We start from the raw sequence: 12,556 nt of genomic DNA on the forward strand, positions 1-12,556 counted from the left end.
CGTACATGTAAAGACTCCTGCATTCCCGCAGCATCTCCCACAGGATCCACCAGGAAGCACGGTGCAAAGTCTTTTCCCCCCAAACAGCTAAAATAGAACATAAAAAACAGATTGCCTCCCCTGGTCCATGAATCTTCACTGTCCCTCTCTTGGAAACCAAATACCCTTACATTCTCACCCCACGTTACGCTTTATTCATTCCAGGCATCACGCTAAGCTTGCGAGGCGTGGAAATGTCATGCTTTTCCTTTTTATTTATTTTCGGTCTTTAACCCAGCTCATCTGAGCATATTTTACTGCATGTTCAGATGTTTTATAAGGCTGTCCTGTTGCAACACGCTGAGAATAATATACCATGTGTTAAGAGGATATGTTGAACTGTCATTGACCGGAAAGGTTTTGTTATTGGAGAAGAGACGCTCGAAGCCTCTCCCAAAAACTTGATGCATCTCTTTGCTGCATTTTGCTCTATGCTGTTTTGACAGTGATCTCTGGCCATATGGAGATTCATTCTGATCCATAAGCTAAATGTTTCTGGGCTAAAGTGGTGCACTAATCACAACATCCCTGCAAGAATTTATCTTGCCACTGAAGCAAGAGACAGATGAAGCTGCCCCAAACTTCGTCATTTCAGTGCAACAGGCTTGCTGAGTGATGGGTCCAAATCCAAAAACATGCACGTTGGGTAATTCAAATTTTTCTGTAGGCGTGCATGTCAGCGAGAACAGTTGCCTCTCCGCTCTTTGGTCCGATCACTCAGGATCGCCCGAGTCTGAACGGTGATGGACCTCGTCTCTCTCTCTCTCTCAGTGCCAGCTGGGACATTCTCCAGCCCCTGGAGCCCTCTACAGGACGAACCGTTACAGATGGCATGGAAACCTTTTACCTAGGCAGGAGTTTGAAATGCTCGCCTTCTTTGCATGAGTGTGTCTTACACGCCTTTAAGGAAAGGAAGACTAAAAGGTAATGTGACAGATAGGCTGCAGTGGCTGCACACTGGATGTTTCAGAACATAAATGCAACACTAAATTATTTCCATTTGAGCAATAAATCAGGCTGGATGGCCTGACTTTGTCTGCAAATAAAATGATTATGTAATTCATAGGTCTTCAACCGGAGGTCCGTGATCCCCTCAGTGAAGATACTGCAGGGGAGGGTTGCAAAATATTTGGTTGATTAGACATTTGTTATATATTTTTTTGATTTTCCCCCACAAATTTGAAAAGACTCTTTTCAGTCCCCAGGTGAAATCCCATGTTTGTGTGTGTGTTTATGTCAGGTATGTTTGTGTAGGGCAGTTGCACGGCCACCCTACTGCTGCACATGTTTGAAATAAAAAAATAAATAAATAAAAAAAATAAAAATGAATATTTGAACCTATGCAATATTTGAATAGCTTGATATTGAATGCAAAATGACAATAATCACGTGTATTTATAAATAGCACTAGAGTTTAAATTGGACCCTACTTAATCTCTCCATCAGTTTGTGGGTCCTTAGCCTGAAAAACGGAAAAAAAAAGAAAAAAAAAGACCCCTGATGTAATTAGTATAATATATAATTAACTATAATTAACTATTATTCACATGGTTGGAGTGCCTTAATGATTATCATCGTGCCATTCACTGAAATGCCGAGTCCCTGCTGATATATTGCTGCTGCTGTGAATCACATATGAGCCACAAGAGGCTGCAATTTCGTCACAAATGAGACATCAGTACCGTCTACCATTGACAGACTCATCCAGAGTTATGTTGTTAGACTATATATTTCCATTGTACGTGCATAGGTAACCTTGTAACCGTAATTTGTTGCCATATGACTGCTCTTTTTTACTCTCATCAGGCCTTTGCACTCACTGCAAATTAGCTCAGCTTAACAGTACTTTAATAAACCTTTACAGGCTGTTGATAATGACCGTGTACTTTCTGCGTTTTTCTCTCCTGTGGCACAATTAAATTTCCCCCTGGTGTCCTTGTGGGATGCAGATAATAATGATTTCCTGAGTTATTCATGGGGTTTTAAAAGGTATAATGAGAACACTGTGGAGGCTGGTCACAAGGGCTTATAAGAGCACGATAAGAAGTGGGTGACACATATTAAATAAAATAAAATCAGCTTCAGATTATTTAAAGTAGTGGCATATGTGATTATATGTTACACAAAACTAAGGCTCATTAGTATTTTACTGTTATGCCATTATTAGTGCGATTGTTCACAAGTCTTAGCACACATTTATGAATTAAAAATAGCGCATGGTTGATAAAACGATGGCCACATTTGCATGTATATACATAATAAAAATGTAGGTTATGCAAATAAATGGCCCCACCGAGGTTGTAACTCATCGCGGGCCAAAAGGCAGAAAGAAGGGGACATAAATATGTGAGGGGACTCCTTTGTTCGACGTTTAGTCGCCTCCGTGGCCCCTGGAAAACCATTAAACGAGGAGGACTTCTCCCAGGAGCCCGGAATTCCTCAGATTCCTCCGGTCTGATGTCAGAGCGCTGGGGACCCACAGCTGCGTTCAGGGTCTCTGCCAAGGCTGCGACCTCTGAGGTCTGATGGACGGGGGGAAATTTGAGTCGGGGATTTATTTATTTATTTATTTATTTTAACGCTCTCCTTCTCAACGTCTCTTCATCAAATGGCAGGGAAACAAAATGTTCATATGTTATACACGTCCACTGTTCCACTTGTGTGCAGCCAATTTTATTTGTATGATAACGATGCTGTCTTTTGACTGGTTTTGTATGAGGAGTGATGGACGACAATTTACATCAGTTCTTGGAGTGATACCACCAATGTAAAAGCGCCAATATTATACGTCCAAATAAATAAATAAAGGTTATCACACCTCAAGCAGAATGCAGAATATTATGTTTTTTTTTTTTTTTTTTTTTTTTTTTGCTTGTTAAACTAATTTGAATGTATTATGTGTAATATATTAAATATATAGTATAGTTGAAAATATAGACTACCACGAGCAACATAAATACTAATTGCAGTTATATTATATATTATAGTATATATATTATTGTATTATATATTATGATTACATTTTAATGATAGATAGATAGATAGATAGATAGATAGATAGATAGATAGATAGATAGATAGATAGATAGATAGATGAAATGACACTAACCAATAGCTACCATGTGGAAAATGTGACATTTTTTTTAATTATTCCAGAGTTTCATCATATATTTTATATTTATTTAACGTCTGCAAAGTTTCTCTGCAAAGCTCCCAAAACAAGGTAAATATAAAGTGAGAACAGCAAAGTATTTCCCTCAGAAATTTTACTGATGCGAGAAGTGACATTTAATGGTAACGAGAAAGTTGTACTTCACGTCTTTGCCATTTGTTCAATACTTCGAAAAAATAAATAAATAACAAAAGAGGTACAAGAGTTTTTTTCTTGTGAACAATCTCTTACATTTGAATATCTCACAACAGTAACTCCACCTCCCTATGGGACGCACACGTAATCTCCGTAATCTCCACTGTTCCGACATCTTCCGCAGCTATTGAACGCAGCATATGCTCCTCTCCCCGCCTGCCCTGAACGCCTCCATTGGACTAGAGGGACCAGGACCACTACTATAAACAGTCCCAGCGAGAGAGGAAGACCACGTCGTAGTTGTCCAAGTTGGAGAACTTCTACAAGCGTTTGGACTTTTTATTTTTTTTTCGCGTTTCTCAAAAACAAACAAAAACTGTGGTGGGAGGGGGGTCCAAGCAGTTTCTCTGTAGGACTTTGTATACGACTGTTTTTTTTTTCTTCTCCTTCTTCTGTAAAGTTTGCGCTCTCTTGATGCAATAAGAAACTATCGAGATCTTTTCTCTGACCAGACGGGATGTTTAAGTCGTCGTTTAAATAACTTTTCCATGAGGATTATCTGTCTGACGTGAGGTTCAACGCCGTCGAGGAAAGAAGAGTTTCTTCATCTGGGCGCAGAAATCGGCATGTAGCGCAGGATCCAGGGTGAGTTCTCGCGAAACTCCTCGAGCAGAGATTTGTTCCACCCGTCGTAGTTGTTGAACTGTGTTCGAATAGAAGAGAAGTTTTCCTTTTTTTAATTTTTTTATTTAAAGTCTGCATGGAGCAGGGCTGAGATGTAGGCCAAATGGCTTGGCCACGTAGGGCGCAGAGGAGATCCCAAATCCTCCCCGTGCCAGGCCCCCACCCCCTTCCCATTCCCCTTCCCTTCCTCCTGCACTGGCAGATAAACATTAAAATCATAACCTTAAAATAAATAAATAAAATAAATAAAAAAATCCTCCTCTCTGTTTGTGCATCTTTAGCTGGCGTGGCTGTACAGGAAACATGAGAACTGATAATTGGGAAAAACCACCTCTCATGAGTGCAGCCTGTAAGATTCCCCCCAGAGTTAATGAAGTAATCATGAAATTACATTAGTTGACTCGGCCAGTGAAGGAGGCATAATGGAGGCCTCTGTTAGACCCAGTCTGGGTATGGACACCTGGATCATGTGGGTCCTCCTCGGCCCTGCGTCCACAAAATGCCATTTTACAGGCTGTGATCCGTGTGGACGCGGTGGGTTCAATGAGCCTGGGTGGCGTGTTGTGTTTGTGCACCCGTGTCCCTCTCCTCTGCAACCTGGCGCTGGTGACATGATCACTTTGTTACTGAAGCGTTGTTGTCCTCCTCCTCCTCCTCCTCCCCCTCCACCTCCACCTCACGCCTTGCCTGTGCACTGTGCGTACATGTTTGTGTAAAAGATGTGTTTGGACACGCACCTCGGACCATTACTGTAAAAAGAGAGATGGCAAATATAGCATAGCTGCAGGAGGCGTAGGCTGTAATACACACACACGCGCGCACTCACACTCACACACACACACACACACATCTGGCTGTCTTTATAAGCTCAAAGGCATGCTGTGTAAATTATATGGTGCTAGAACAAGTGGCTTGGGAGTACACAGCAGTTTTAAAACCCTGGTGGAGGATTTAAAGGGCCAAAAAGTCAGAGCCTTCATCGTCCGCGCTCCTCATCACCTCCTGGTCGGGCCCTGAGTTATGTCCTGGTGTCCGCTTCGCTTGTCAAAGTTGCCGAAATGTGAACTAGCGGGTGTTTACTGCGTATTGTGAGCCTGCAAAACAAAACAAAAAACAAAAAAAACAACACAAAAAAAAAAGGAAAAGTGGCTATTGTTTGTGTAGCCGGTGGCCGTTGGAGTCTAAAGGCCAGCTGATTGCTATGTGGTGCAAACGTACCTGTAATTTTGGTCAAGCGCTCGTTCTGTGAGGACAGGAAGGGAGAGAGAAAAATAGGCAGCGGCCGTCATTGTTGTTATTGTTACAGCAGTTTGACCAGAGTGGAAGAAATGGACAGAATCCCTCCAAACTGGGCTCGTGGTTTCCTTGTTATTCCGCACAGAAGCACAAGTGAGAGAGAGAGAGGGGGGGGGCATGACCTCTTTTCCTCTTTTTATCTACCAGTTTTATTTCATTTAACTGATTCATTCCCACCACTGAAATTTATCAGCCGGTTGTTTTGACGCTTGCCTTCACGAAGGACGAATTCATTTCTGTATGTATTTTACTTCATATAATCCTAAAATCTTATCCCACGTTTGTGCTGATTCAGCCTCTTTCTTATCGCTGCTGCTGCTGCTGTTGTTGTTGTATTCATTTCATCCGCGCCGTTCAAGTCATTGCTAAAGAATATCTACACGGATGATTCAGTGCGCGCTCACTGCCGACGCCGATCTTTTACACGGGGACAGGCAGAGTCATGATGCCAGCCATTGTTTTTCCCTCTCACTTTTTTCATTGGCTTAACAAAACATTAGTTTTCTGGTCTGTTAACTTGCACAAAAACAACCCCACACTGAGGTTTGGGGAAAATGCCACATAATCCAGGCAACTATTCCTAAAACAAGCCTGGTTTTAAGTGTGTGACTGAGGAGATGCTTTCATCAAAACATTTGTTTGCGGTGTACGAAGGTTGTAACACAGCGTGTTTAATAGGCGGTTTGGGCCTCTGCATCTATTTGCTGCCGTAGCTACGGCGACAGACCTCGACGCCGTGTCTGAGGGCGGCGCTTCTCCATCGTCGCAAGTTGTCGGATTGATTGTTTCGGATCAGTGCGGATGGGACGCATCGAGGAAGCGTTAGCTGAGGGGGTTTGGAGGTGCAAACATTTGTGTGACTTGTCTTTCGGGGGAATGTTTCGGTCGCCGTTGTTGAATGTGAAGCAGGCCGCTAGCGTTTGGGTGGTGCTTTTACACACACAGAGACAGAGAGACAGACTGACGAGCACACAAGTATAGATGCCTCACATAGGAGTTGGCTACATGATCCTCTATGTCCTAGATGAGCCTTGCAGGTGTTTCGCCTTTAGTGTCTTTGGATTGTAGAGTGTCCCGCGCCATCTTCAACTAATATAAACTTGCAAATACTCGTCTGTTTTCACCACATCACGATCATCTAGAATGAATAATCTCATTCAGGAGAAGCCAAGTCTCTGAGATGGTCCGCAGCTTTCCCATCATCCTTTGTCTTCTGGATTTCTCCTTTCAAATAACAAACACACACATGTTCCACCTGCCAGCATGGAGAGTTATTTCCTCTTAGGTCTTTGTGGTGTGTTCAGGTGATATGAGTTAAGGCCACACACGGCCTCTGTCACTGGCAGTTCTTTAATGTCATCATCACTGGTGTCCCGACTCTATGTAGAGTGAAGGATTGTGGAGTGAAGGATTATGGGAATTCAACTGTCAAACATGGGTCGATTGTTGCTTGGTTGAAATGTTGGTTAGGACTGAAAAAGGAATGACGACACTAGGGTTCCAGGGAAACACAAAAGGAAGAAGCGCTAACAAAAGAGAGAACTCACTTCAAAGACTTCACCTGTCTATTTTTTTTTTTTTTTTTATCTGCGGCATGAGTAAAAGACCAGATGTTTTTTGTTTTGTTTTGTTTTTTTTGTTTTTTTTTTACCCTGGCACCGGGCTGGTGCAGACAGCCACGACAGGTAGCGCAGGTAACACAAACGTAGCGCCGCGCTGGGGCCTTAAGTGCCGTGCTATCCGGCAGCTCGGGCTGACAACAACAGAGCGGAGAGCGTGCCCCGACCTGCCCAACTCTCCCACACTCCACCAGGTGTTTCATGCGAGTTGTCAATCACAGACTGGCTCCGCCCCCTCCACGGCAGGTCATCAGCCCAGAAGTTGGAGCACGTGACTGTTCCCCGTGATGTGGCCCCCATGTGGGAAAGATAGACGCGCGTCACACTTTATGGGGAAACTTTTGTGGGAGCATCAAGCCGAGAAGTTTTCCATTTGATGTTTAAAATGTGTGACTTCCCTTCCCCAGCCATTAGGGGTATTAGATGCAGCCGGATGTAAACAGTAGCGAAAACCAAAGCTCTGCTGCTTTCATGGGCCCGTAAACCGGGGCTCTGTTGACGTCCCTGTTGGCGCCTGAGGCCTCAGCTGTGAGAAAACACTGCGTGTCTTTTTGGTGATTGAGCATGTGTGTGTGTGTGTGAGAGGAGTTGTGTTTGTATGTTTGGTGGTGTGACTGTGATGTGCTTCCCAGGAGGGAGGGGCCAGGGGAATGGAAAATGTGAGGAGCAGACGACTAACGATCCCGTGTTTCTGTTGTTGATGTTGAGAAGCCGCCGCTATCAGTGTCACCGTCCATGTTTAGGTGGAGGGGCTGGGGAAATGGAAAATGTGAGGAGCAGACGACTAACGGCCCCGCGTTTCTGTTGTTGATGTTGAGAAGCCGCCGCTATCAGTGCCGCTGTCCATGTTTACCCCCCCCCCCGCCGTCCTCCCCCAGCTCCTCACCAACTGTACCAACATGATAAGAGTCGTTGTCAGTGTCTCATCTCCTCTTCCCTTTCTGCTCCGTCGTCCACATCCCCTGCTTATCTCCAGCCTTTATGTTCTCATACAGGTGCTGGGAGCCACTATTGTTTGGTTACAGTCCTACATGGGTGCACTAAAAGCAACACCCCCTCCCAGCTCTGTCCCCTTTCTCTTAAGTTTCTCCCCTTCACGACATTAATCCCACGATTTTTCACTGCACTGAGTCGGCAGAGCTGCGTCATTGGAAAATGGGTATCTGGCCATTGTAACATATCCTCCCCTTTGATCCTCCACCTCTTCGTGTTCCAGTGACAGTGTTTGGATGCCTGTTCCAGCCCCGAAACACTGGGCATTCCCTCTCTGCTACACACCCCTAACACACACCTACGATATTTACAGTTGCTGACATCTGTATGTATGCAGCTGAGGATCCACCGTGAATAATGAAGCTTTGTAATGTAGTGTTGTTATTTTTACAATTACACGCTGGACAAGTGGAGTCGGTTGTTTGCCTTAATCTGACTTTAACCGGACTACTTAAGTGCATGTAAATACGTTACTCCGACTAAAATCTGAGACACCCTCCGGCGTGTATACGCCTTAACTGGACTTTAACTGGACAACGCATGTGTGCAGGCCAGCGTACTTTACGTACGAGAATAAAAAAAACTGTACCAATTCCCATCTGGTTGTTGTTTGAAATGCCGCACAAAGCGCATGAACGACTCTTGTTTATTATGTGACGCTGATGCTGACAAGACGCATATCGCCACCTAGTGTGGAGGAGGAGGACATGTTCCCGTCAGTTATTCGATTTTCTCCGTTGCATGTAAAGATAAGATAATACTTTATTGATCCCCGTTACGGAAATTCAAACTGGGACAAGGGACGCGTTCAAAAAGTTCATTTTCGATTGCTAGTTAAGCTGTGCATGTAAACGCACTGACTCCAGGATTTGAGAAAATGTAGTCGAGAGCTTTTTTTTTTTTTTTTGATCTGGTGGAGAGAGACAGGAAGTAGACGGTTGATCTCGCCTGTTGTCTGCTGGGCCATTTGTCTTCGCACACTTTCATGTTGTCGCTAAGAAAGATTAGCAACATTTTCAAGTAATTACTTTCACCTGCAGCTTGAGAAGACAAAATATGGGCTGTTTCTGACGATGGGACTTTGCGATACACACACCACAAGAGAAAATCTAGATGCAGATCTAATTGCTAGTGTTTGGAGCTGCAGTGATAACGGATAGATAGAGGTGGCGACGGGCTGTGTGTGAGATCGTGTGAAGTGGCAGACGAGGCTCCCTCTCCGTCTGTATGTCACCTCTGTGCGAAAAAACACTCCGCTCCGCGTGCTCGTCGCCGTCCTTGCGTTCCCGTATGGTGGAGGGAATGTGCTGTGTGTGTGTCTTTGTCTCGGAGACGGAGCTGGAAAGTGAGAAAGCAGATGCGCTTGTTAGAAACACGCTGTCTGGTCGCCTGGCTCCACCATCTGTTTGCAGCTGCTAATGTTTGTGTGTGACAGACAGTGTGTGCAGGATGTGGAGTGTCACATACTTCGCTTTGGTATGCAGCCGAAAGTGTGCACACAATTTATGCAGTTGAGTGTAGAGTTCCAGTACGTTCATCCCTTAAAATGTCCTTTTTCCTTTAACTATAAAAGCACGCACACACAGACACACACACACACAAGCACAGACACACAGTCCTCTGGGTCAGACAGAAACACATATGGCTGGAGTGTCAGATAACAAAGAGGGCTCTGCTCTACTCCACTGTCCCTTTACAGCGGCCCTCATGTGACTTTACTTAAAGTTGGATTCCAAAACTGGTGTTTTACTGTCCAGTAAACTGGCGCAGCAACATTCGAACTAGAGTTTTGTCTCCGCATAAAGCAAAAGGTTCAAGTCTGATCCGAGGCCTGTTTGTACGCAGGAATGGACTCGAGACTTGTGTCTCCCCAAAACATCTCCGCTACTGAACTCGGTGGTAAGTCGGCGGGGCACAAGAGGATCAAAGTCTTAAGAAGATTTTGGGAATAACAGACCAAATCTGGCTGAAATGGTATCGCCGGATTCCTTTGTTTTAGGTCGGCTGGATGTAACAGATGGCTGGATTAGTGGATAGGACAGTGCAGCAAGTGGCGAAGTGCAAAAATAATAAATAGGTCAAATTAGGTGGTCTGTGAGGTAATCTTCCCAGATGTGAAAATGAAGATTTGTCTTCATTAATTTAGCCCTATGTTGTGTATTTATTTTGTTTGCATCCTGAGCGTGTGGCCTCTACACACAGCCTCCCACTGTTTGATCCAGGTCTGGTTTAGGTCCTCAGACGTGATTGTAAAACGAGCGCGCCGGAGGAAGCGCAGCTACGAGCTGTGAAGCACTTAACCTGTTTGTTTTGCTACAGCGCTCATGTGTAACAGGAGGGGAGTGTTTTGGAGGGTGTGTGTGTGCGGCGGGGGGGGGGGGGGGGGGGGGGGGGGGCATCGTTGGTATTTCAGACAGAGACGAGCAACAGAGATCAGATTGATTGAGTTACTCACGCTACGCTTGCTTCCTCGGCTCTCGGGGCGGCCTGCGTCTAATGGTCTTAGCAGTAGGTGACAAAGTGCTGTTTTGTTCCCGCTATTGTGTGGACGTGAATGGAGCGAAGCGGCGGAGGGGCTTCCCTGAACCGGAGCGGAGAGGGAGCGCGCACATCAGCAGCTGATGCGTTAGTTCACAACTCGCCTTTGTGCCAGTGATGTAAAAAGTTGTAGGTTTTGTTTGTCCCCTCACATTTTTTTTTGTTTGTTTTGTTTTTTTTGCTGTGTAATGCCACCTGCCTGTGGTGTTTGGTCCGATTCATCCTCAGGTGGTCCCTGTGAGGGGGAATCCACACCTGAATGGGTAAAAAAAACTGGCAGCAAAAACGTCGCACCCCGAGGGGGGAAACCTGTGTCAACATAGTCTTTTTAGCTCGTTTAATATCCCTCTTTTGTCAGCTGTTAACGCGTAGCCTTAACTGGCTGTTTGCTTAACCCCACCTGCCGCTCTAGTACACCTGTCAAGCTCTTCGTTCCGGAAAAGCACAATGATGACGTCTGAGGGATCCCATTTGAAATTTAAGTGGATTTTTGTCCTTTTTTTTCCCCCCCTACACAGGGAGAGAAAAAGGGGCTCTGAGCTAGCATGAGGTTAGCTAGCCCTTTGGCCTGGTTCTAGTTTGGCTTAGTACAAATAAATACTTAGAAGAAGAAAATTGGTTCAGCGGCATTGACTGCACATGAAGTTGGATGAACAATTCATGACGTCAATTCTGAATAGCGGTTCAGGAGCTCGGTGTGGGTGGCTCTGGCTATAGCCGTCTTGCCAGCGTCTAATTCCAGGCGAATTCAAGGATGGGCTAAGAGGTGGAATGTGTCACGCCCTTTATTGTGGACAACTTTAAGCCTTAAAATAATTCAAATGATTGATCGCCCGTATAGTTGTCATGAATGGGGAAATTTATAGTACACACACTGTAATCCCACAATCCCACCCAGATAGTTAAAGCTCGCTAGTTAGCCCTTGCTAGCAATTGCGGCCTAGGTTAGGAAAGGTGAAAACCCGTGTTTTAGATTTTGGGAAGTCTAAAAAAAGACACCACGTTGCAACTATGCCTCATTACGCTTGCTACTCTGTCACTATTATAGGGCATAGGTCTTCAACAGAGGGGAAGGACCCCTAGGGGGTGCGTGGAGGTACTGCAGAGCGGTTGCAAAATCCTTGGTTGATAAGACATTTTATATATATATATATATATATATCCAATATACTTATACTTATATATTTTTTTTTTACCCCCACAAATTTCAATTTCTTTAAATAGACATTCATATGAATACAACATATTTTAGTAAAGGGTCAAGGGGTAGCTTAATATTGAATGCACAATGATAATAATAATGTATATGTGTGTGTGTATATATATATATATATTTATATGTATAAATAGCACTAGACTGAGTTTAATATAGAACACATATAGTTGGTAGGGGGTCTGTGGCCTGAAGAATGGAGATCCCTGCTTTAGGGTGAGGAGTTCTGCAAGCTGTCTGTTATATATAAAATCTGGATAAACTGCTTTAATGTGCAGTGCCACTTCCAAAGCTCTGAACGTCTCATCTTGTGTGCTAGTGGTCATTTAGAAAAGTACTTTCATAATTGAGCTGATATTAGGCATCAGACGGAGGTGACTGACAAGCAGTAGGTCGACCTCTCGTTCCTCCCTCTTACCAAATACGGTCACTTTTGGCTTCATAAAACACAGACAGCGACGGCTAAATGCTCCGGTTTTCAAGACCAGTGCCCGACATCACTGTGGCTGCATCTATCTTATCTGCTTCCCCCCCGCTTGTTCTGTTTATTTACAACTCTTTTTTAAATTTTTTTTTCCAACAAATGCATCTTGGATCACTTTCGGGAACTGAAACGCACTGTCACGGTGGCGTTTTTGCGACGCGCAAGCACAGAAGCGCACGGCAAAGACGTAACCCGACGCCAGGCTGACAGCACACGGCTTGTTTGTCTAAGTACACACCGTGGATCACGCCGCTGCTAATCTAGCGTTAAAAGTATGGGCGTCTGATTTGTGTTTTTTGTTCGCCCCATGACCGGGAAAAAAAAACATCTTCCCAAAACGCATTCGAAATCCCCCCCCCCCCCCCACACTATATATACTCGTG

At 44.5% G+C, this 12,556-nt stretch overlaps 1 protein-coding gene across 1 annotated transcript in view; it reads left to right on the forward strand.

Moving 5' to 3' along the window:
• Positions 1-3,544: 3,544 nt before the first annotated feature.
• Positions 3,545-12,556, forward strand: part of LOC124999004 (tyrosine-protein phosphatase non-receptor type 14-like) — a 38,284-nt gene continuing 29,272 nt past the window's right edge. The window contains exon 1 of the mRNA XM_047573734.1: positions 3,545-3,991. The gene's annotated coding sequence lies outside the window, so the exon portion shown is untranslated. The remainder of the gene's footprint in view (positions 3,992-12,556) is intronic.

Source organism: Mugil cephalus, chromosome 21 (genome assembly GCF_022458985.1).
Source record: "Mugil cephalus isolate CIBA_MC_2020 chromosome 21, CIBA_Mcephalus_1.1, whole genome shotgun sequence".
Taxonomy (NCBI): domain Eukaryota; kingdom Metazoa; phylum Chordata; class Actinopteri; order Mugiliformes; family Mugilidae; genus Mugil; species Mugil cephalus.